Raw genomic sequence first — 26,862 nt, forward strand, 5'->3', positions numbered from 1 at the left:
TTTGTTTTGTTAATGAAGTTGTGGTATTGCGTGGCTGTGTAACTTTGGGTTGGAAGTGTATAGTGTTACTAGTCTTTTTAGATGTGGTTAAAGAAGAACAATTGTTAATGATTGATTATTTTACCGTGCCTACTATCTATGATTTTGATTGCGGACGCAAAATATGATTCTTATTCGTGTTTAAAGTGAAGTTTCGTATATTGCATCAGTAAGAGGGCAAATGTCCGAACCGAAGTTAATTATTAAGTCTGTTTTGAGTCACATTAAAATTGTAAAACAATCTCAAGCTTGTCCATCACTAGTGATCCCGGGCTTCCTATTTCCCTTAAATGACTGTGGTGAGACTGTAATTTTTATTTCTTAAAAAATTGAGTAGTACCACGGTTCACATGTATACACTGCCAGACATAAAAGGTGAAGCACACAAAGGGGAGGAGGAAAAGTAATGCAATTTCACGGTTGATAGGGTATGTGCTGTTATTTAGTGATTACAAAATTGAGTCAAATTTTCAATGAATTTGGCAGTATGAGCCAACTTACCAGTATACTGTTTACCGCTCTGACCTGGGTACGTGCAAAGATTCGGCTGTGTAGGGTGTCAAAGCCGTTTTAACTTCTGCTGAGGAAAGCTGGCCCGCAACAGTTGGAAGTGGTTCTTATATCCTGGATGCTGGCACCGGAATGGATTTGATGTCTGTGCTGGTCTCACACGTGATGTGTCAGGGGCACATCTGGGGATCTTACTGGTCGCAAGGCCGACCGGAGTGGCCGTGCGGTTCTAGGCGCTACAGTCGGGAACTGCGTGACCGCTACGGTCGCAGGTTCGAATCCTGCCTCGGGCATGGATGTGTGTGATGTCCTTAGGTTAGTTAGGTTTAAGTAGTTCTAAGTTCTAGGGGACTGATGACCACAGCAGTTAAGTCCCATAGTGCTCAGAGCCATTTGAACCATTTTGAACTGGTCACAGGGGTACGTCAACACCACGCGGACGGTTCAGTGATACAAACCATGTGCGGAGCATTTTCCTGCTGGAAAATATCGCTATGATATTGTCGCATGAGAGCTGATACATGACAGTGCAGGATGTTTGTAAGGTGCCGTTGTGCCGTCAGAGTTCCCTCGGTTACTACCAGCGCTGACCTGAAGTCATATACACAACATGGCGCCTGGAGTAACAACGCTGTACCTCTCCGAAATATTTGAATAATGGAGTCTCTGCCCAGGTCGCTGCCGATGATATAAATCCGAGATGGTAGAGAACCGTGATTCACAACTGAATACAGTGTGAAGCCATTCATCAGCAGTCCTTCCCGTACACGATACCACTGGAGAAGCATCTGATTGTGTTACGGTCTTAAAGGAAGCCTACAACGCGACAGAAATTCACAAGGCATGCGACCAAGCCTTATGTGTGCTTCACTTTTTTTCAGGCAGTGTATATTTATTTCACTACCCACATATTGAGGCCTGTATGAGTCCCTGTTCTAATACCAATAAATAAATAAAGTGTGAAACTTATTGCAGTTTGCTACAAACAATGGCTGTGAAATTACCAGTTAAGCTACCTGGGTTTGGATCCACCAAATAGTTAAGCAACGATCACATTTTCCACGTACCTCGTGAGCTGAATCATATTATTTAATTGATTCTCTAAAACTTTATCGGTTTGTGTTGATGATAGTTGGCATTATAATGAATATTAAATAATGAAACACTGGAGATGGAGTAGTATATGAATGGAAAATACATTTTTTATGGTGACCTATGCTGAAATTTTAAAAGCACCAACGCGAAAGTACAGATGACAGCTTTTCGCATAAGAGGGTTGGAATTAATCTTTTCACTGAAACGAACACCGAAAATGTAGTGTTTTAAAACGTGATGCCAAGAACGGTAGATCAACAAAGAGACGACCATCGACGCTGCAGTCTGTATTAAAACGTCAATTGTGAAGCGATACGCGATGTACGAAACTTGTGAAACACTCAACCAGAAATACAACAATGAAACTATTAACAGAAGCATGGAATTTAAGCAGGACGCATGTAGCGAAAGGTGACTACGAAGTAAGCAGCCCAAATATGCATTAAAATTTCATGGACGACGAACAATTGTAGGCTTCGATGAAGGACACCAATATTCTGCAAAGTAAATGGCTTGTGGTCGAAAGAAGTGGAGCCACAGGAGAGAGTAACAAAATCAATATACGGTGTACATGCTCTGTTGCTCCATTACTCTGAAGATACGAGAGCACTTTTCCAAGTTTATGAAGAGATTAAACTTCCGCCTAGGGGAACGGTGTGGCTACTCATTTATGAGATCGGGCTAACCCTCCTTAAAGGGCACCTCTGTTCTGCAATTAATGGCTGCAAAGATACCGGCGTGCAGATACAAGCAAAAGTAAGCACCATTCCACGTAGCATTATTTTCTGCAGAGGAGAGAATTTGTTTTTCTTGTTCTGTTTCCAGTGTTAGTCTAATTTATCTTTAGATTTGTGGTTACGTCTTCAATTCAAACTCATATCTATTTTGACCAGAACTGGTACCAGACGTAGCCACAGGGGCCATTTCCGTTCTCTAACAGATACTTTTATCCTGATAACTGTATTTACTCATTCAGATAGCCTAACAAAGAGGTACGGTGGTACACTGCTAGTTATTTAATTAGTTAGCAACATGCTCCAGGGATCACTTTGCACGATATATTGTAATGATATGGAACGGGTCGTCGCAATACAATGCGACGTAATACCAGAAAAAAATGACATTCATTACTCCATATTATGGTTGTCCTTAGCAAAAAAAACGGTTGCACAATGCTGCAACTAAAATTTTTGATCATTGACCCAGTGATATAAAATGTCTGACAGACAGAAAACTGAAATTTTATAAGAAACTGAGAAAGATTCTTGTTGATAAGTCCTCCTATTCCATAGAAGAATTTCCATTATTGTAATATAAATAATAGTATCAAATCTTGAATGTAGTGGATTATTTATAGTGAACTTGATGAGGGAATAAATATCCTGCGAATCAGTAGTCAGACTGCCCAACTCCTTAAACAGATGTCTACAAGATGATTGTGGGAGAGCACCACATTATTCTCACACGGTGTTTTAATGCAATGAAATCTTTCTTTCTTAAAGATGAGTTACCCCAGAACATTATTCCACGTGACATTATTGAATAAAAATACGTAAAACATATTAACTTACTGATTTCTCTTTCTTACCCTCCCCCTCCCCCCGGCCCCCTCAAGATATGCAATGGTTTTAAGTGCAAATACGGCTGAACTAAATTGTTTCAGGAGTTTCAAAATGCGCTTTTTCTAATTTAAATACTTGTCAACATGGAGCGATAAGAATTTTGAAGTTTCCACCGTATTTATTATTTCCTCAACATGTATTATTATCATTGGAGTAGTACCTCTAGATGTACACAACTGAATATGTTGGGTCTTCTTAAAATAGAGAGTGAATCCATTCGCTGAAGACCAGTCAATTACACTTTTAAGAACTTTGTTTACCATTTCTTCTGTTTCTGTATGTATGCTTGAATTGATTAAAATACTAGTGTATCTGCGAAAAGAACTAATTCTTCTTGTATACTAGATGTAAGTTCATTTACATATATGAGGAACAGTAGTGGACCTAAGACTGAACCTTGGGGAACACCATTCATTATTTCTTCCTGGACTATATTGCTCCACTTCTGCATTCTTTATTCTTTTGATTAGATATGGCACCCATTGGTTGGCTATACCACCAATCCTATGAAGTGTTAATTTATCTAGGAGAATACTGTGATGCACTCAGTCAAATACCTAGAGAGGTCACAGAAAATACCAACTGGTTTTATTTCATTATTTAATGATTGTAAAATCTGGTGAGTGAACATGCAAGTGGCATTCTCAGAAGAGCAACCCTTCTGAAACCCAGAATGTGATTTGCTAAGGATACTATTGTTGCTAAGATGAGATAATATTCTAGAATCTATCACCATCTCAAAAATTTTGGAGAATGATGTCAGCAGTAAAACAGATGAGTAATTATTGACATCTCTCTTTCCGCCTTTCTTAAAGAGGATTTGAACAACGGCATATTTTAGTCTCTCGGGAAAAATGCCTTGAGCTAGTGATGCAGTACATATTTCAGATAAGAATGAGCTTATCACATGGGAACAAATTTTAGTACTCTTTTGGAAATACCATCAAAACTAGATAGCGTTTTATTTTTTAGAGAATGTATAATATTCTTAATTTCTGAAAGAGAAGTTGGTGATACGTTCATATGATTGAATTTTATGAAAGTTACATTTTCAACACACTGCTGTGATTTTACACTTGAACTGTTTATCCCTATGCTTTCTGCTATATTTAAGAGGTTATAATTAAAAGCATTTGCTATCCGTGACTCATCATCTATAGCCCTTCTAATCAGTTCAGTTGTGCTGTTGTGCTGTTCTGTGGCTGGTTGTCCTGTCGCTTGCTTCACTAAATTCCATATTGCCTTAAGTCTGTTATCAGAATTACTGATTTTTAACATTATGTGCATATTCTTTGTTTTTTTAATAACCTTTCTTCGTAATTTTGAGTATTTTTTGTAGTGTGCAACTACTGCAGGATTCCTATTTCTTCTTGCCAAAAGATACATTTCCTTTTTCCTTTCGTAAGATACTTTAACCTCTCTAGTGATCCATGGTATTTACTTGACTGTTTAGTGTCCTTTGTGACTAGCTTATGCGGAAAGCTATTTTCAAATAATCATATTAGTCTATCACGGAATAGATTAAATTTTATGTTAGCATTTGGTTTTATAAATTCATCCCATGTCATCTGCTGTAAACTATTCTCAACAACATTCATCCTGTGGGCCTTAATTATTATAACTGATTTACGCTGTGAAGTATCGATGATGTAAGGTGCTGTGTTATTTATCCTAACTAACTGTGCATCATGATCATACAGAGCATTTGTTACTTAGTAAACAGCTAGTTTCTTACTCTGAGTGTCATCAAACAAAACATTATCAATTTGGGTCCTACTGTCTTTATCGACAGGTATTGGAAAGTTAATTACTGAGCTGATTTGATCCATTATAAATGGTTCTGAAAGCCTGCGGCTGTGAAAACAATACGTTTGTTTATAAATAACTCATCTGCTACCAGTCACGATTTTCTTTATTTTTCGCACGACGCGTTATGCCATAACAAACACAAAAATCGCACTTGAAAATGGGAGTCATTTCCCGAAACGCGTCGTGCGAAAAATGAAATAAAGAAAATCGTGACTGGTAGCAGATGAGTTATTAATTACTGAGCCCAAATTGTAGGATCCAAATAAGGTTTCCATATCATTTTTCCTATTATAATCCTTTAGAAAATCTGTATTGAAGTCACCACAGAATATTAACCACTTGCTGCCGTCTGACAGATACACAGTAAAGAATCCAGATTCCTCATAAATAGTTCAAAATTTCCTAGTGGGGATTTATATAGAGTAACAATTAAAAGTGAACTATTTTCCAGCATTAATTCACAAAGAAACGCAACACCAAAAAATAATTAGTGTAGAGTAATGAAAACTGGAATGCGCCTGTCTAGGTAATATACGTTAGTAATTAACATTATGAGATTACAGGTTAACGCAAGCGCGAAATAAGCCATTGCAAATGAGAAATGCTGGTACATTAATAACTGAAGTAACCGCCAGAATGTTGAATGCAAACATGGAAACGTGCATGAATTGTGTTGTAGAGCTGCCGTATGTCAGTTTGTGGGATAGAGTTCCATGCCTGCTGCACTTGGTCGGTCAATAGAGCGACGGGTAGTACTCTTTGTGGATGACGCCTTAGTTGTCGTCTGATGAAATCCCGTATGAGCTCGATTGGAGACGGATTTGGTGATCGAGCAGGCCAAGGCAACATATCCGCACCCTGTACAGCTTGTTGGGTTACAACAGCTTTTTGTGGGCGAGCGTTATCATGTTGGAAGACACCACCTGGAATGCTGTTCATGAATGGCAGTACAACAGGTCGAATCACCAGACTGACGAACATATTTGCAGTTCGGTTGCGTGGGATAACTACGAGAGTTCTGCTGCTGTCATACGAAATCGCACCTCAGACCATAACTCCAATTGTACGTTCAGTGTGTCTAGCATGCAGACATGTTGGTTACAGGCCCTCAACTGGCCTCCACATTATCAATACGCGGCCATTACTGCCACCGAGGCAGAATCAGCTTTCAGAAAAAAACACATCACACCTTCATCCTTCCCTCCAGTAAGCTCTGGCTTGACACCACTGAAGTGGGAAACGGCTATGATGGCAGTGGAATTCGCGCCACAGAACGTGTGGCTCGGACTTGTACTTGAAGTAACCAGCTTGTGTAACAGTTCGTTGTGTCACTGTGGTGCCAACTGCTGTTCCAATTGATGCTGCAGATGCAGTACGATGCGACAGAGCGATACGCCGAACACAATGGTCTTCCCTCTCAGTAGTGCCACGTGGCCGTTCAGAGCCCAGTCTTCTTGCTACCATTCATTCTCGTGACTACCACTGCCAGCAGCCATGTACAGTGGCTACACTCCTGCCAAGTCTTTCTGCAATATCACAGGAGGAACATCCAGCTTCTCGTAGCCCTACCACACGACCTCTTTGAAACTCAGTGAGGTGTTGATAATAGCCTTAGAGTTGTTGTTTTTTTTTCTAATATCAACTCTACATGCCAAATCTTAAATGTAACTAACTCTACGATCATTACAGCGTCTGGTTGAACCAAATCTGATATGCATCCTTATCCAACTGGCGCGAGAAATCTGAATAGACATCCCCTTTCATGTGCAGAAACAGGCCTACCAACTTTCTTTTACGTCGCACAACTCACTCTTGGCGTTGCAATTACTTTTGTTTTAGGGGAATGGGACTTAACTGCTAAGGTCATCAGTCCCTAAGCTTACACACTACTTAAACTAAATTATCCTAAGGACAAACACACACACCCATGCCCGAGGGAGGTCTCGAACCTCCGCCGGGACCAGCCGCACAGTCCATGACTGCAGCGCCAAGACCGCTCGGCTAATCCCGCGCGGCCCTTAGGGAGACGTTGGTGCGCAGCCAAGTGGCGAAAGAGAAAGTATGTGTACGCGTCGACCGTGCACTGCACTTAGTAGTGGAGAAAACAGATAAACGGGGGTTGGAAAAAAAGAAGGGGATGTAGTGTATTTCCTTACAGCGGAAGGAGTGCGGGGAAAGGAAATACATCGAAGAATGGCCCAAGTGTAGTGCGAGCAGCGCATATCAGTTGCAATAGCGACGCACAATCCTACCTGTGGGGCAATAACTGCCACCATAACTTGCCGGTCTGCAACAGTGAGGGCATCCATCTATTGGACAGCGGTATAGATAACGCGATGTGGCGTTCCAGATAGTGCATCATCGGTCAACGACACCCGTTCTTCTGAGAATCGCATGTGCAGCGCCTTGATCCTAGCAATGGATATGCGGTGCTCTCCGTACACCTACGCCATTCTTCGACGAAATCCGTTCCTCGCACCCTTTCCGCTATAAAGAAACGCACTACATCTCCTTGCTCTTCTTTTGAACCCTCAAAACTTAACAATACCAAAATTAGCGTAAGGAGGGCTGTGTGTCAACCGTTCATTGAATAGGAAAGTAAAATTCTATCTACCAACTTGGCAGAAAATCCTAAAAAGTTTTAATTTTACTTTAAATCAGTAAACTGATCGAAGTCATCTGTCCAGACACTCTGTGACTGTAATGGCAATGAAACAGAGACTGGCACAAAAGTGCCGAAATACTAAACGTATTTTTACAAAACTGTTTCACAGACGAAGACCACGCTGTAGTTTCTCCTTTAAATCGTCGCACGAACGGTAAAATGACAGATACAGAAGAAAGTGACTGAGGAATAGATAAGCAACATTAATCGTTCAAGTGAGGAAAGCCACGGCATCTGACGGGATACGAATTCAATTGTACACAAAGTATTCTAAAGATTACCTCTCTTCTTGCAGCTGTGTACTGTAGGGCTCTGGATGGATTCAGAGTTCCTAATTATTCGAAAAAGTATAGGTCATTCCCGTTTTCAAGAAGAGTCGTCGAACAGATACAGAAAAGTATAGGCGGGTATCTCTGACTTCAGTCAGTTGTAGAATTTTGGAACATGGTTTGTTGTTGTTGTTGTGGTCTTCAGTCCGGATACTGGTTTGATACAGCTCTCCATGATACAGTAAAGCTGCATGCCCTCGGGAAAAATTACGGCTGTAGTTTCCCCTTGCTTTCAGCCGTTCGCAGTACCAGCACAGCAAGGCCGTTTTGGTTAGTGTTACAAGGCCAGATCAGTCAATCATCCAGACTGTTGCCCCTGCAACTACTGAAAAGGCTGCTGCCCCTCTTCAAGAACCACACGTTTGTCTGGGCTCTCAACAGATACCCCTCCGTTGTGGTTGCACCTACGGTACGGCTACCTGTATCGCTGAAGCACGCAAGCCTCCCCACCAACGGCAAGGTCCACGGTTCATGGTGGTTTATGCTCGCATATTATGATATGGGGACCGAAAATCTCCTCTGTAGGAACCAACATGGGTTCCGAAAACATCGATTGTGGGAAACCCAGCTCGATCCACTAGTCCACGAGGCACGATGCAGACGACGAATTAGGTGCCATGTTCGTTGGCTTCGGGAGGCATTTAATACAGTTCCGCACTGCAGCGTAATTAACAAAAAACAAGCGGATGGAATATCAGCTTACTGTATGACTGACTTGAAGAGTTTCTAGCAGACAGAACATAGCATGCCATTCTGAACGGAGAGAAGTCTTCAGGCGTAAAAGTAACCTCGGGCGTGCCCCAATGGGGTGTTATAAGACCATTACTTTGCACAGTATATACAGGGTGAGTCAGGAGGAAAGGTACACGCTTTGAGACGCGATATTATTAGTGATTCTGAACAAAGAACTGCATATGGACATACGCCCTATTGCGAATGGTTTCCGAGAAAGAACACTTATAATATACTTTTGTACGTTTTTCTTTAATAACTCGAAAACAGCACACTCCAACGAAAACGTGTCTAAGTACACAATTTAATTTGGTAAAAAAAGTGTTTTTTTATTTATTTATTTTTTTTTACTAACAGTTTGCGCGGAGAGATAGCGAGAATGTTGAAAGTCTTGTGCGACGCTCGTGCGCTTTAGCTTAGGTACTTTTTGTACGCCAGTTTGTGGTAGCTTTCTGACTTGATAGACCACAAGCATCCTGTATCAAAATGTTCGTCTCAACTTCCTCTATGTTACTGTGGCACGTTGTAAGGAATGAAAATGAATAATACAGAAAATAAATAGAAATGTACATGAAAAGTGTTCAATCTCGGCAACCATTCGGAATAGGGCATATGCCCACATCAAGTTTTTTGTTCACAATCAATAACGCTATCACCCGTCAAAACACGTACTTTTCCTCCTGACTCACCTGTATATAAATGCACTGGCAGATAATTTCAGAATTTCCATGAGGTTTTTCGCGGATGAAGCTTGTGAGTTAACGAGCATTTCGCTCTCATTTAAGTATATGACCGAAAGAGTCAGCCTTCAGGAATTGTGACACGAACCCTGTCGTCCAGGACCGTGCGCCAAAAAGAGTGCAGATTCGCCACGAGATGGGGAAATTCACCCTAGTCTATTGTGCTGTATTGTACGAGTGAGGCAGACAAGAACCTACGTCATAGTGAAACCCCGTAGAAGCCGTTTGTGGCCAGAGAGACGTAGCAGTGTTAAGTATGGCGGACGTAAGATTGGCCATAAAGAGAAACATTTATGAAAACTATTTAATTCTGTAGCAATGCAGGGAATAAAGTCACAGTAATTTTAATCTACCATACTTCATAAATTTTCGTGGTGATCCCAATAAAACGTGAGTAATGACCATATGACTAATAGTTTAGGATCTACTGTTAAAGTGAAATTCACAAGTTTTGCAACTAAAACCTGAATGCTAAAATCTGAACGCTTTCGTCGATCTTAACGATCGACATTTCATATAGAAGCGCATCATTAAAATGACAAATGTTGTCAATATCAACTCTGTAATTTCATTTGTTTAAGAGATATAGTAAATTTAAATTATCAGTATTTTCCGTTGATCATCAGATCATCATTTCCTCCACACAAAACACACTGAACAATGACAGCATGACACCTTATTGAATCATTAGGTAATAGAATATTTGTTGTATAGTTTAGTGCAAAATAGTTACTTTTGTTCTTTATTTATTTATCAGAAAGCACATTGGTGCAAGGCTACTGGCCGTGACATTCAAAGTTAAGAAGGAAATTATATTGGTTTTATGTAAAGAATTTAACAATGGATATTATTTTTACTTTATTTAGAACATGAAAGTGGTCAAGTTTTAATTATTTGAATATGTTAAAATGTAAAATAATGTAGAATAAGCGGTAGCCAATCAGATGAACGGCTTCAGGAAAGGGAACTGCACTAGTCGGTTGAGCGAATATGTTCGGAGCGCGGGAAGCGCGGCCAGAGACGGGCAGAGGGCCACCAGTGCTGGTGCAGACGCGATAGCGGACAGTTCGGAGTATTTTCGGGGGCTTAGTCTCTGAGCGGTGAGCAGTCACGCGCCTGGTAGGAACTCTAACTTTTCGTTTAAATATCTAGGTGGAGTACTGGACTTGTGTTTCACGATGAGATTGTGATTGATCTAACTCTGTCAAATGGATATGCGCTCGAGTATAATATTAATTCTAAAAACGACCACTTTCGCTATTAGTTTTCTTTCTGAATAAACATTATTCTAACCAAATCGCAAGTGTGTGGCCTACATCATTTATGGGTGGTTAACTTAGTTCCCGATATTATTATTATTGTTATTAAATGTTACATTAACTTCGTTTCATACAGTTTCGCAAATTTCCCATCAGCCACACAATTTAACCAAGGGGTCACAAGTGTATAATTTAGGACGTGTAATGCGACACGTGCGGTTCAACCCCTAGATGAGTGTGAGCCAAGGCATTTCGACGAAGAGGAACCGCATATGAGGCCGAACATCTTTAGGATGTTAGCTTAAAATTGGAGTTTCGTCCAGGATACGAATCTGGAAAGTGTTAGTTGAGAGATAAGAATCTTGCAAAGAGTTGGAACAGGATTGGATTTTGGAAAGTGTTAGTTGCTGAATATGAGCTCTGGAAGTGTTTCCAAAAATATTATCTGAACTTCGATAGGCAGGACCTCTCGCAAAAGTGAAATATGAGATCGATTCAGGACTGAATATTAGGTTTCTTTAATAGTTGTGAAATTACAATTGTAATTGTTAACGACATTCTGTGATCTAGGTCCCAGGTCTGTGGCAGTTTGCATGGGGGCTCTGAGCTACGAATTTTGCAGCAGTTGTGTGCACTGAGCTTTGCAGTGGTTAGGAGTGATAAAAAAGAGACGTGGAAGAAGAGGCGACATCGAAAGCACGTGGCTCCAGCCAGCAGTGGCATCTTGAACGGCCATTCATCGCGCAGCTGCGGTTGCAGTACCACAGCAGAGGCTACGAGATCGAGATGTTCAACGTCGGCTTCAACTGCAACATCGGCAGCAATACAATGACAGAAGGATCCAGCACGACAAAGCTAAGTACCTGCACTGATAGCGAGATTATTTATTTATTTATTTAATCTGGCACTATTTGGGTCATCAGGCCCTCTCTTACATCTAACCAGGCATTCTACTTATTTTGCTTTCATATGTTTTAGTAGGCACGTTAAACAAATGTACAATAGTGAAATAAACAGTTACAAAGGCACAATTGGAAAAATAGACATATATACAGTTTATATTCGTAGATGATAAGAAGTGCAATAATCAGACATTGTGATAGAGACAGATTTTAGATAGGAGTGCTAGCGGTAGGGGGTATGATGGAGACTGATGGTGAAGGGAGGAAAAGAATAGGGACATGATAAAACATAATTAAGGAAATATAAAGGAAAAGAAGATTGCGTGGCTAATGGAGATAGATGAGGGAGGAAGAAGATAAAGGAGCATGATTGGAGACACTAGCTTTGTTATTTGACAGAAGGGATGATTGGCCTTGTACAATAATTTTGTGGGAAACGTTATGAGGGTGATAGTAGGAAATGTTTCAACATCTTCTTAAAAGCAGTAGGGGATTGAATTTTGCGCTAGGTTCAAAATGACTCTGAGCACTATGGGACTTAACTTCTGAGGCCATCAGTTCCCTAGAGCTTAGAACTACTTACGCGTAACTAACCTAAGGACATCACACACATCCACGCCCGAGGCAGGATTCGAACCTGCGACCGTAGCGGTCTCGCGGTTCCAGACTGTAGCGCCTAGAACCGTTCGGCCACCCCGACCGGCCTTTGCGCAAGGTAAAGGGTAGTTGTTCCAGAGACGGACAGCGGCAATTGAGAAGGAGTTTGCAAAAGTTTTTGGTTTGTGAATGGGCACAGTTAGGATACCAAATAACCGTGACCTCATGTTTCGATTATCATGGCATAAAATGTGTTTAATCTCTGAAGCGAGGTACTGGAGTGCTTGCTCGACGAGCAGCCAGTGAAGTAGACATAGAGTGTGGTAGTCACGCAATTTATCCGGCCGCATCCAACCTAGCTGGGAATATGAAGCACTAAAATGATCATATCGGCGAATGTTGCAGGTATAGCGTACACAGGCGTCCATGGTTTGTTCTAACTGTCTTTTGTTTTCACTACCATGCTTTGTTGAATTTCATCACAATAGTGGAGGTTCGGTAGGACGAGTGCTCCACGTCCTGTGGAAATACGTTCCGTAACTTTTTGAGAGCATAGAGATAAGCGGACGTCTTCTGGCACTCTGCGACTGTATTCTCTTCCCAGCTGAGATGCTCATCCAAAGTTACACCCAAGTTTCTAACTGTTTTCCGATATGGTATTGGAATACCGTCGAGCTGAATAGAAGGCAGCCGTTCGCGGAAATCTGAACTCATTAATTTCTGATAAGCTATTAAGATTACTTGTGTCTTTTTTGCCTTTAGTTTAAGCTGCAGGTTTTGCACCCATTTCACCACTGAAGACAGATCATCATTCATCTGAGTGATTGCAGTGTTTATACCTTCAGGTCTGACGCTTAGGTACGCTGGAGGTCGTCGGCATAGAAATTATATGAGGACAGAACCGACGAAATATCATTGACATGTAAGGAAAACAAAAGTGGTCCTAAGACTGATCCTTGTGGTACTCCAAAGGAGACATGTGTCCAGGAAGATTTTTAATTTATACAGACAACACATTGCTCTCCGTCTTTTAAGTAGCTTTCAAACCATCTCACTGCAGTATCTGAGAAATTAAGCTGTTGCATTTTTCTGAGCAATATGTCAAAGTTAAAAATGTCAAAAGCTTTGCTGAAGTCTAGTAGCGTCAATATTGTTGCCGTTCGGCTTTCTATGGCATATTTCAGGTCATCAGTTACTTTAATTAGGGCAGTGTTTGTGCTGTGGTGTTTTCAGAAATCGGATTGAAATTTGTTCAAATGGTTCAAATGACTCTGAGCACTATGGGACTTAACATCTGAGGTCATCAGTCCCCTAGAACTTGGAACTACTTAGACCTAACTAACCTAAGGACACCACACACATCGATGCCCGAGGCAGGATTCGACCCTGCGACCGTAGCGGTCGCGCAGTTCCAGACTGAAGCGCCTAGAACCCATCGGCCACAGCGGCCGGCCGATTGAAATTTGTCATATAGGTTGAATTAATGCAGGTGTTCAGTGATTTGATCATGAACAATACATTCAAGTGCTTTGGAAGCAGCAGGCAGTAGGCAAATTGTTCAGTAATCACTAGGCAGTTGCGGGTTTTCGATATTAGGGATGTGTCGAATTATGCTTCTTTTCCATGCAGTGGGGTGTACTCCGTTCACGAGGGAAAAATTAACTATGTCAGTTAAGACAGGTACTAAAATATCGGCAAAATTCTTAATCATAGTTATACTGATATTGTCATTGCCTATCGCATAAGAAGAGATTCTCATTATCGCTTTTCTTGCCGTATTTGTTGTTACGTGTTTTAGATGGAAGGTATCGTGGTTAGTTATCCAGTTAGGGGATTCTTGTGGACGGTAATTATCAGCAGTATGGATATTCAGAGGTTCAGTGAAGAATTCATTTAATTCGTTAGCTGAGACTTGAAAAGCAGTTTCCGATTTTGCCTTTCCGACCTCCAAGCTACGGAGATTCTTTCACAGAGTCGTGGGCGTCAGATCGCTGCATACAAGGGAGCGAGAGTGCCTCATTTTAGCATTGCGAATGCATTGTTTAACTCTGTTTCGCAGCTTTCTAAATTCTTCGAAACGTTCCGGTATCGGATCTGCCTTGAAACACATGTGAGCAGCATCCCTATTATTCATTATTTGATGTAATTCAGTTGTCAGCCGTGGAGCAGGAGATTTTCTTACGGACTGTGCGTACTAGTGCATGTTTGTCATAGAGGGCAGTGAGTTTATCACCAAATTCAACAATTTTGTCGTCAATTGTAGGTTCTCTGATTATTTGATGCCATGATATTTCTCAGCAATCGGCTGTTAGAGCATCAAGATCAATACATTTCATGTTCCTACTTGCTATGTAACGCGATTTGATGCACAGAGTGGGCCAGGAATATTACATCATGTGCTGAGAGGTCTGGGGCCGAGGTTTGACCAACATCTCTTACTCCGTCAGCCTTTTTCGTTGCGATTACGTCTATAAGAGTATGACTGTGCGCCGTATGGTGTGTAGATTGTAATGGAAGAATGTTCATGCTATTGCAACTTAACAATCTTCTTAGGTTTATTGCGGAGGGAGTGCCTCTTAGCAGGTCTATGTTCATGTCCTCCATTGCGATGACATGTTCGTTTTGACACTGAAGTGAAAGTAATTCCGACTGAAAGGAACTCATTCAGCTTATTTTCGATTATGTATGGCTCTGTAATTCAATCGCCAATAACGGACTTCGCTAATATTAAGCAGTCGGCCAGTTTGTGTGGGTCCGAAAATACTAGCGAGCCGCTTAGCCCGAAGTCGGAGCGGGAGAGCGCGATCGGCGTTGAATTTAGTAGGGCAAATAGTCCGAAATCAAGCAAGGGAGATGAATCTAGAGGAGAGATGATGTCGCAATTAATGCAAATGATAAGAGGACTGGGATCCAAAATATGGGTGACGTAAATTTAAAAATTGTTTCTGTTAAAACCGATATGGGTGACGTAAATTTACAGATTGATTCGGTTCAATCCGAAATGTCTTCGGTTGTGAAAGACGAAGTAGGTAAAATTGCTATTGGAATCTAGCATTTGATAGACGGAAAATTAAAAACCATCAGGGATGAAATAGGCAATATTTCTGATGAAGTTGGAATACTTAACTGTAAGGTAGATTAAGCCGAGAAAAATTTCAGTGATAAGGTGGAGAAGTTTCAGGCAGATCTGGGAGGCAACTTAAGAAATTGTATGAGTAGGGAAGATGCTCTAATGGCTGAGACGACAGGCTATTCGTAACTTATCCGTTCGAATAGGGAAAGGGGAGAAAGAAGTGAATAAAATAAACGAACAAGTAGAATCTGGCATTAAAATTGAAAATGGTGAAGTTAAAAAGCAAATCAATGAAATAAAAAGCGAGTTGAATTCTTTAGCTGCACATCAAACCTCGATAGTGATCAGTGTTCCGTGGATCTACTCGGGAACGGTCAAATGTTTTGGAGACAGCCGGAAGTATCACCCAGTAAATTTTCTAGCAGCATTCAGGGATGGTCTTGTAAGAGGAATGTCCGACGAGGCGAACATAAAATTCGTGAAAAGACTTTTGGAAGGTGAGCCGCAATCGTGGGCAAATATACACAGTGATACGTTCACTACCTACTAAATATTTGAAAGCAGTTTTCTGAACAATTTCTGGAGTGAAGCGAAGCAAACGCGACTCCAAAATGAGTTTCTGAACGGGCCAACATTTAAATTCGGAAATGGGTCGATGCGACAATTTTGTAAACGTGAGCTTGCGAGATTAATGCATGTGAAACGTACATTGGGAGTGCTTACTGAAATTACGACGCTGAAAAGGCGATTACCGAAAAATTTGCAGTGAGATCTAGTGCACAGTCGTAGCAAGTCAATGTACGAATTTTTTGAGTTTGTAGAAAAATTAGAACGAGCATTGAAATTTAAAGCGCCAAGTCAGCAGGCAAATAGTTTTCAGGGTGTGAATCATGATTACACTCCGAGTAATTACTATGAAAGACATCCCAGAAGGTATCAACGGAGCGCAAACAGCAGTTTTGATAAGGAAAACTGTTACAGGAACTCATACAATGATAAATTGGAACGGATACTTTCGTGACAGGGACCGACACCAAGAACGTAGATTTGAGGGACCGGCACCTGGCGAAATGAACCAGCGTAATGGGAAATCGGGAAACTAAGTTTCGCCGCATCTCAGGTCCGGAGATGGCAAAATAAACAGGCGATGAATAGAACGCGAGTAAACGGAAATGTGTTAGGTGTTAATAAATCGGCAGAAAGGTGTCAGAATTTTGAAATAAAATTAGTAAGAGATGAGAATCAAATAGGTAAATTTTCAAATCAGATAGTACATAAAAGGCGTAATCCTAAGATAATGAAAGATAATGATAAAGGCGATGACGACGATTTAGGGCTAAATGATTTGTTTTATGAATGTGAGACAAAAGAGTGTGTGAATGTAAATACAATGAAAGATTCTATGTGCCAAAAGGAGACTGAGGTGGAGCTGAATTTGCTGGAGTTAGATGGTATACAAAATTTTAAAGAGGTACTAACCAGCGGTAACAATTACAGTGATGAAGGTGATGATGTTTCAGGCGATTTTGTGACGGCGAAAGTTGTTAAGGAGGTTAATAAGGGCGGCGTAGCATTAGTCTAGTCAGCTCTTGATGAATTTGTGTGTGTATCGGCGGATATTTGTGAATTACTTTTGAAGGAAGGTAGTAATGATGTTTTATGTGCAGAAGTTACGAAAGTTAAAGCTGTTGGTATTGATACTTCAGAGGAAGATATCTGTGTGTATCCTTCTGCTAATGGAGGTGAACCCGAAAGACTGGGTGGATCTGTGGATCTTGAATGTTTGTTTAAGAATGAATGAGGATCTCAATTTGATGTGCGATCTGTAATTAATGTAGCGCAGGAGCGTGTAGGGGAGGAAATGGTATTATGCTCAGGTTTAAATCAAAACGCAGCGGAATTTAATGACACTGTTGATTATGAAATTGTACGATGCTGTTGCTGTAATTTATGTGATGCAACGGCAGAAGATGGTGAAACTATGAACGGTTCTAATATTGGTGATTTTTCAACGGAGGTACATTAGGTTTTATGTAGCCAGTTGTATGATGTATCAGCGGCTGTTGAAAGTGGTGTTTGTAAAGACGTGGAAGTAAAAAGTAATGCTTTATTTCGTGATAATGATGTTGTAGCTACTAATGTCGATAATTTTAAGGGAGAATAAAGTAAGTTTGATTCTAATATAGATACTGATATTTGGACAGAATGGTATCTTAATCCTTTCGGTCACGAACTTTTTTTTATGAAAGAAAATCATGGCTTTGCTGTCCAGTTCTTCGAAATAAATTATGATTTTTCAGATGTATAAAATATACCGCTGTGCCCCACTGTGGGTGATACTACGAGTCCCCAAATGAGGACATTGTGCTAAGTTGGTGCAGTGTAAGTCGAAAAGTAGAAGTGCTTTATTTGATTTTATTCCACCAAAATACATAAATGACACAAAGCTTACATAATGATTATACGCATAAACTATGATTTTTACACTTGTGAAGAATGATAAAGAAACAATTTTTTTCCATCCAGACATAAGTGAATGTTAAATTTTACGGGGGCAGTTCAATAAGTAATGCAACACATTTTTTTTCTGAAACAGGGGTTGTTTTATTCAGCATTGAAATACACCAGGTTATTCCCCAATCTTTTAGCTGCACAACACTATTTTTCAACGTAATCTCCATTCAATGCTACGGCCTTACGCCACCTTGAAATGAGGGCCTGTATGCCTGCACGGTACCATTCCACTGGTCGATGTCGGAGCCAACGTCGTACTGCATCAATAACTTCTTCATCATCCGCGTAGTGCCTCCCACGGATTGCGTCCTTCATTGGGCCAAACATATGGAAATCCGACGGTGCGAGATCGGGGCTGTAGGGTGCATGAGGAAGAACAGTCCACTGAAGTTTTGTGAGCTCCTCTCGGGTGCGAAGACTTGTGTGAGGTCTTGCGTTGTCATGAAGAAGGAGAAGTTCGTTCAGACTTTTGTGCCTACGAACACGCTGAAGTCGTTTCTTCAATTTCTGAAGAGTAGCACAATACACTTCAGAGTTGATCGTTTGACCATGGGGAAGGACATCGAACAGAATAACCCCTTCAGCGTCCCAGAAGACTGTAACCATGACTTTACCGGCTGAGGGTATGGCTTTAAACTTTTTCTTGGTAGGGGAGTGGGTTTGACGCCACTCCATTGATTGCCGTTTTGTTTCAGGTTCGAAGTGATGAACCCATGTTTCATCGCCTGTAACAATCTTTGACAAGAAATTGTCACCCTCAGTCACATGACGAGCAAGCAATTCCGCACAGATGGTTCTCCTTTGCTCTTTATGGTGTTCGGTTAGACAACGAGGGACCCAGCGGGAACAAACCTTTGAATATCCCAACTGGTGAACAATTGTGACAGCACTACCAACAGAGATGTCAAGTTGAGCACTGAGTTGTTTGATGGTGATCCGTCGATCATCTCGAACGAGTGTGTTCGCACGCTCCGCCATTGCAGGAGTCACAGCTGTGCACGGCCGGCCCGCACACGGGAGATCAGACAGTCTTGCTTGACCTTGCGGCGATGATGACACACGCTTTGCCCAACGACTCACCGTGCTTTTGTCCACTGCCAGATCACCGTAGACATTCTGCAAGCGCCTATGAATATCTGAGATGCCCTGGTTTTCCGCCAAAAGAAACTCGATCACTGCCCGTTGTTTGCAACGCACATCCGTTACAGACGCCATTTTAACAGCTCCGTACAGCGCTGCCACCTGTCGGAAGTCAATGTAACTATACGAGACGAAGCGGGAATGTTTGAAAATATTCCACAAGAAATTTCCGGATTTTTCAACCAAAATTGGCCGAGAAAAAAATGTGTTGCATTACTTATTGAACTGCCCTCGTACGCAATAAATTTTGGTTTTGCCTTTTCAACCCGGTTTCTTGCACCTGTCAAATGATGCCCAACGTTGTCCAAACGAACTTCAGCTTCTGGACGAACTTCCGCATTGGCTCGTTTTGAAGTACTTGAACCCTCACTAGTGGAACGCCCCTTTTTCCAGGCAGCTGACTTATCTATTTTTGTCAGTACTTTGGTCACACTTGCCCTCAAGTGAAGCAAATCAGTGCTCTTATTTTTAGGAGCACCTAATTCTGATGCGTTTTTCTTGTACCCAATCCATACATTTGCACATGCAATATCAGTTGCATGTGCAAACATGTGTCCACTTTCAGGTTGCAAAACTGGCTATAAACTATCGAAAATGGCTGTCTAAAGTCTTGTTCGGTTTCAAAAGCAGCTAACTGCGTGTTATCTTTGTGTGCAAAGCCTGCTTAATTCCCAATAGGTGTGGCTGTGGCCCTACAATGTCCGGATACAAATCACGTGAACAGACATCAGACTTACCTATCTGGACATTCAAAGCTTCCTTTCAGTCTGTTACGATTAGCATGGATATTTTTCTTATTCAGCTTTGAGTTGGCTGTGCTGTACGCAACAATAGCATTCTTGCCGCCAATGCATTGCCGTTTGGATGGGACGAGTGTTCCGTGATTATCTCAGTGTCACTTATTATGCAGTTAGCGGGCTATGCGTCTAGGGTACTCAGCTCACAATATACCGTATGATATAAAACGTCCAACATTACCTTTATCATTGTCCTCTTGTTCAAAATTTTTGCCAGGATCATCGGATAGAACGTCAATTTCTGATAAATTAAGGAGCTCTATAACTTTTTCTGTAAGTGGTCTTCACCTATCTTGGACACGGGGCATTGTGAAATCACCGTAAGATGACTAAAAAGACAGCGAAATAATGTCCTAAATTTCTATGCTATTACGATCTTTCAATCACAATGTCCTCATTTGGAGACATGTATAAAGTTATAAATATGTCACTTACCTTTCGTTCTGTAAGACTCCTTTAGTTTTCACCTTCAAGAATGCACCTCTCTACGCACAAATAGTTTTTTTTACCTGAAGTCAGAAGATATTAACCAGCTGATGAGAAGTACAAATAGTACTGGGAAGCGTCCATGTTACTGTGCACATTCAGGTTTGTTTTGTGGTTCCACTGATTGACAGGAGATGTCGACACTGTTCTCAAATAGACTCTCTGCTTGTGACAATATGAGGACAACAATTACAAATGGTAAAAATTAACGAATTTTATCGTACTAAGCGTTTATTTTGTATGTTCTTGTATGAGAACACCATGACTGAAAGGGTTAAGGAGGAATGTCATTTTACTGTAACCGATTGGCGATTGTACGGTAGAACATTACAATCGTTATTGCCTCATTTGTGGACTCGAGAGAAGTTTAAGACATCGAGAGGTCTAGAAGGGATAAAAAATGAAATTGGGGCAAAAGAAGCATTTAATGAATTATTTTGGGACGAGTACGAAATTGAGGGGTGGACCGAACGTAATGTGTGTACTCTACAGATGGAAGATGGTGGTGGTTAGTGTTTAACGTCCCATCGACAACGAGGTCATTAGAGACGGAGCGCAAGCTCGGGTTAGGGAAGGATTGGCAAGGAAATCGGCCGTGCCCTTTCAAAGGAACCATCCCGGCATTTGCCTGAAACGATTTAGGGAAATCACGGAAAACCTAAATCAGGATGGCCGGAGACGGGATTGAACCGTCGTCCTCCCGAATGCGAGTCCAGTGTGCTAACCACTGCGCCACCTCGCTCGGTACAGATGGAAGAGAAGGACCGAGACATAGAGAATAATTTATTGAGGAAACAGTGTTTAGAGCGAAAAGAAATGATTCATGTATAGCCTATCACTGAAATTAAAGTAAATGAAGAGAAATTAGACGCGGTGCTCGATTCTGGAACTAATGTGTCGGAAGGTTTTGTACATAGGGTAAAGAAGAAGAAATTAGTACTACTACCTGTAAATAGTGTAAAAATTAAACCGGCAGTTGGCGGTTTAAGTAAGCCGATAAGGCAAGAAGTGCTCTTGGAATTCAAGTGCTAGGAGGATCATTTCAGTATTATAGGATGTTTTGTAGTGAATGGACTTGTAAAAATGTGGTAGTAGGAACAGATTTCTTATGTAAATATAAAATTCGCTTCACTGCGTGGGAAGGTGCTTGGATTTTGGAATTGAGGGTGAAAAAAGGGAAGTAAAATTTAAGAATCTTTTGACAGGGGACAACCAGGTTGCACACATCATAATTACACATAGTTGGGATGAAGAGAACAATATGTGTGACAAGATAAAGGAAACGGTAGAAGCAGTAGAAGGTAGAGAAAAAGGAGTTATGTGAATAGTTGTGCCGTTATGAGGACATATTTTCTGATCGTCCCGGTAAAGTAACAGACTTCGAATACTCCATTAAAGTGAAGACGCACGAGCCGATTAAGTGCAAGCCTTATATAATTCCTATTGCTGATCAGGAAGGCGTCAGGGCCAGGTTAAGGCAAATGCTAGAATGGGATACCATAGAGCAGTGTAGGAGCGATTATAGTAATCCCATTGTAATTGTAAAGAAAAAGGACAAATCGGTTAGAATCGTGTTAGACATGTGTAAGATAAGATAATTGGAGAGAACTCGACCAGCCTGGTAATATGGAGGAACTGCTGCAAAACTTCAAGAACATGAAATTGATGTCTAGTGTTGACTTGACCTCAGAATTTTGGCAAATCCCAATGGCAGAAGAAAGCAGACGTTACACAGCTTTCTTATTCGAAGGACGCAGCTACCGGTTTAATGTTGACCGTTCGGCCTCACGATTCCAGCGGCAGTATTTGTGAGAGCGCTAAGCCATGTCTTAGGAGAACGCTTAATGAGCAAGTTGGTGATCTATGTTGACAATATTTTAAAAGCGACGGAATCCTGGTACGAACACTGCAAGTTGCTTGAGGAAGTGGTTTTGGCTTTAAGACGAGGAGGGGTGACGTTAAGGATTGCCAAATGAGAATTTGTCCGATCGGATTCAGTTTCTAGGACTCACTGTTACATCTGAGGGAATTTTACCGAGTACCGAGACACTAAAATCACTCACAGATTTAAAAGGCCAACCAACAGAAAAAAATGTTGAAATGTGTGTGAAATCTTATGGGACTTAACTGCTAAGGTCATCAGTCCCTAAGATTACACACTACTTAACCAAAGTTATCCTAAGGACAAACACACACACACCCATGCCCGAGGGAGGACTCGGACCTCCGCCGGGACCAGCCGCACAGTCCATGACTGCAGCGCCGAGACTGCTCGGCTAATCCCGCGCGGCCAACCAACAGCAAGCAATTAAAATCATACCTCGGATTATGTGGGTGTTACCGAAACTTCTTGGGGGATGGAGGAATGAATAACCCAAATTTATGTAAATTATTAAAGATAAACGCATCATGGAAACATACCGAGGAATGTGAATAGTAATTTCAGAACATAAGGGATAAACTGCGTGCGAGCAAGATGCTCTATTATCCCGACATGACACTTCCATTCTGTTTGCCGTCGGACACTTCAGATTATGAGATAGGCTGCGAAATCTTCCAAGGAAAACAAATCGACGGGAAGATAGAACATGGGAGTGTGGCTTTCGCCAGCCGCATGCTCAACAAATACGAACGCGGATACAGCATATCAGAGATTGAGCTACTCGCAGTCATGTACGGATTCAAAAAGTTCCGTATGTATTTTGAAGGCAAAGAGGTAATAGTGCTATCCTACCATGAGCCCCTTAGCTTCCTGCAAGACTGTAGGATACTAAACGACCGTTTGATGCGCTGTCAATATTCATCCAGCAATTTAGTTACCAGATACGCCACATTAAAGGGACCGAGAATTATACTGCCGATGCTCTGTCGCGGCTGCCAGTTGGAGAGAAAGACGATGAAGCGGAGGAGACAAGGAACGAATTTCAACTGCTATACATAAAAGGAGTACCAGGAAAAAAGGAAATTCGTGCAGTCTGCAGGGATATGCGAAGAGCTCAAAATGATTACCCTGAACTGAAGAATATCAAATCAACTGATAGATTACGTCCATATAAGCCACGGTCATTACGTCATACAAGGGGAAATGCAAAGTACAATACCGACCAAGGTAGGAGAGATACTGGTGGTTGACAATTTTGGCCCACTGCGCACAGAACATGGTGGTGTGAAGTACATATTTGTTGTTGTGGACCTCTTTTCAAAATTTATTAAACTTTATCCGATACGGAAAGCTAACAGCAAGACACTGATAGCCAAATTAGAAAAGGATTTCTTTAAAAATGTAATCAAACCAGAAAGTCTATTATCTGACAACGGATCTCAGTTTATATCAAACGTTTGGAACAAATTTATGAACGACCAGGATATAAAACACATTAAAATATCCGTGTACCACCCGGCGAGTAGCCCTTGCGAGCGGTATATGCGAGAAGTTGGACGAATGTGTCGGACTTACGCGAGTGATACACATTCAAAGTAGGTGGAATACGTACGTCCTTTTGAGGACGTTCTAAACAGCTTGAAAAGTAACGCAACTGGATATTCACCCTTGGAGGTGAAGATGGGAGTCAAGCCTAAATTTCTACTAACGGAAATTGCAGAGTTCCCGCAGCGCGTAGCTGAGTCGGCCGCTGAGAGGGAGCAGACGGTAAAATCCCGTATGGAGAAGTTGGCAGCGGAAAGGAAGAAACGGCATGTAGGGAGGTACAAACCAATTAAATACAAAATAGGAGACAACGTCCTAGTACATACGAAAGAAAGGACCAGCGAAGTGGATGGAGAAATAAAAAAGTTGTTTGAGCTGTACTATGGCCCATTTGTAGTGGCAGAATGTCCGCACGCTAATTCCTACCGCCTCAAATACCCTGTTTCAGGAATACTTCGAGGATTAAGAAATGTGACAGAATTGAGACTGTACATTGAGAAGAGGAATGTAGGCTAAGAAATAAGTGTATCTGTGTTTATCTTTATTTGGAGGGGTAATTTGCTACGTTTTATTTCAGGATTTATTGTAGCTTCTTTGTTGTTTCGTTGCATAAGGATTTTTTTTTTGGAGGGGGGGCGAAAGGTCTGTGTAGTTATAAAGAAATAGTTTAGACGCACATTTGGGTGCGAGCAGGCCAGAGAACTCAATTACTTGGTGAACGGTACCATGTCAAATATCAGTGCACAGTATGCATATAAATTAGGTTTTGGGGGGTATATAAGGTATGTTTGTGCTAGACTGGTTTTATTTTAGTTGCAATTTCCAAATTATACGTTATGGTCACGCCAATTTGGGTGCATGAAGATCGGAGAAATTTGGAAAATGAAAATTAATCATGCTTACTTAGGAAGACAGATGTATGTTTATCTACTTATATGACACTATTTGGGAGAATAATTTATTGTTGTATGGAGTAACGATTTGTGTACGCAGCTTCACTGCACGGAATTAAACGAGGGCTGATATTTGTTCATATTCGTTGTTAGTTTTGAGTCGAAGGGAGTTACTTAAATTAAAAGAAAATATTAATGTACCGATGAAGTCGACTGGGAATCTGTCTCTAGTGGGACTTGAATAACGTGTCAGAATCATTGAAGAATTTACGAGCATCTTACAAACGCTGTAAATCAATTGTTTACTGTGCATTTTAGATCTATTTGCATCGATTCCACGGGGGGAAACGTTGAGTGCAGATCATGGGTGGTTTCGGAAACTGTTTGTTGTCTGGTATCTACACCCGATTCGAATTTCAACAGATTTGTTCCCGAAAAACGTTGGCGATGGAATGCAGAGCCATATAGAATTTTGGTGGTGTTCTTGGCACCGAATCTGTGGAGCGCCGCTGCAGACTTCGTTGTGACAAAAAGGTTCTGGGAAAGTGAGCGCAGTGGCGCTGATATTTCTGCGGCATTTCAATAGACAGTCGATTTTGATAAATGTATAGTTTTGTTTGGCATCTAATTAACATGCTGCAGTTCATAATTTATGTTAGATATAAGTTTCTTTAAATTTAAAGCGTGCTGCATCAACACCGCTATAAATAATTACACTATTGATCTGGCGCTTACGATATTTATGTCATTTGTAAGTAGGCTGTTTAGGTTCTTATATTGGTAACGCCGCCGCCACGTAGCGCTCTCTGTATGAAAATCACTGGCTGTGCTGTGTGCAGTCTGTGGCTAGTTAGCATTGTTGTCTGCCATTGTAGTGTTGGGCAGCTGGATGGTAACAGCGCGTAGCATTGCGCAGTAGGAGGTGAGCCGCCAGCAGTGGTGGATGTGGGGAGAGAAATGGCGGAGATTTGAAATTTGGATGGCATATATAATATGATTATTAAGGTAAATACATTGTTTGTTCTCTATTAAAATCTTTCATTTGCTAACTATGCCTATCAGTAGTTAGTGCCTTCAGTAGTTTGAATCTTTTATTTAGCTTGCAGTAGTGGCGCTCGCTGTATTGCAGTAGTTCGAGTAACGAAGATTTTTGGTGAGGTAAGTGATTTGTGAAAGGTACAGGTTAATGTTAGTCAGGGCCATTCCTTTGTAGGGATTTCTGAAAGTCAGATTGCGTTGCGCTAAAAAATATTGTGTGTCAGTTTAAGCACAGTATTGTATAATTTTTCAAAGGGGACGTTTCACATTGCATCATGAATTTGTGTTTTATAAATTTGGGTGCTAATTCCTAACGTATATGGCACGCCATCATGTTATGAAGTGGAGGTACAGTTAACGAGGATTTCACTCTCATTTAAGTATATGGCCGAAAGAGTCAGCCTACGGGAATTGTGAAACGAATCCTGTCGTCCAGGACCACAAAGGGCGCAGATTCACCACGTGATGGGGAAATTCGCAGGTGCCTATTGTGCTGTAGAGTGTGAGTGAGACAGACGAGAACCTACGTCTTAGGGAAACCCTGTAGAAGCCATTTGTGGCCAGAGAGACGTAGAAGTGTTAAATATGGTGGACCTATGGTCGGCCATAAAGGGGAAACATTTATGAAAACTATTTAAATCTGTTGCAATGTAGGGAGAGAAGCCACAGTAATTTTAATCTACCATCCTTCATAAATTGTCATGGTGATCCCAATAAAACTTTAATATTAATCATATCTGTGATAGTTTCGGATCAACTGTTAAAGTGAAAGTAACAAGTTTTGTGCAATTTTGTCATATGTTGACATGATGGAGAGCGTGGCTGTCGTTTGAAGACAAATGTTGGTGTTAGGACAGCAACCAGCCACAAATTTACTTTCAGTTCTTTTATTCAAAGGGTACCGTTACCGGTTTCAAATCGTTTTGATTGATCCTCAGACGGTTTACACGCTTTCTTTATGACATGTGGTATGTTTTTTACAGATTAATTGTCCTAAAATATAAATAATACATAATTATAAACACAGCACACACAGATGGTTGCGTTACAAATTTTCGTTGCATGTGACTTACGTGAAACGTCGGTTTGGAGTGTTTGTTTCCATAACATTCATCCAACAGATGTAAATGCATTCCCACTGTATTCTTATTGTTGCACACGTAAATTGTTCTCACTAAACACTTTAGATTTGTCA

Source organism: Schistocerca cancellata, chromosome 4, assembly GCF_023864275.1.
Source record: "Schistocerca cancellata isolate TAMUIC-IGC-003103 chromosome 4, iqSchCanc2.1, whole genome shotgun sequence".
In the NCBI taxonomy this organism is placed as follows: Eukaryota; Metazoa; Arthropoda; class Insecta; order Orthoptera; family Acrididae; genus Schistocerca; species Schistocerca cancellata.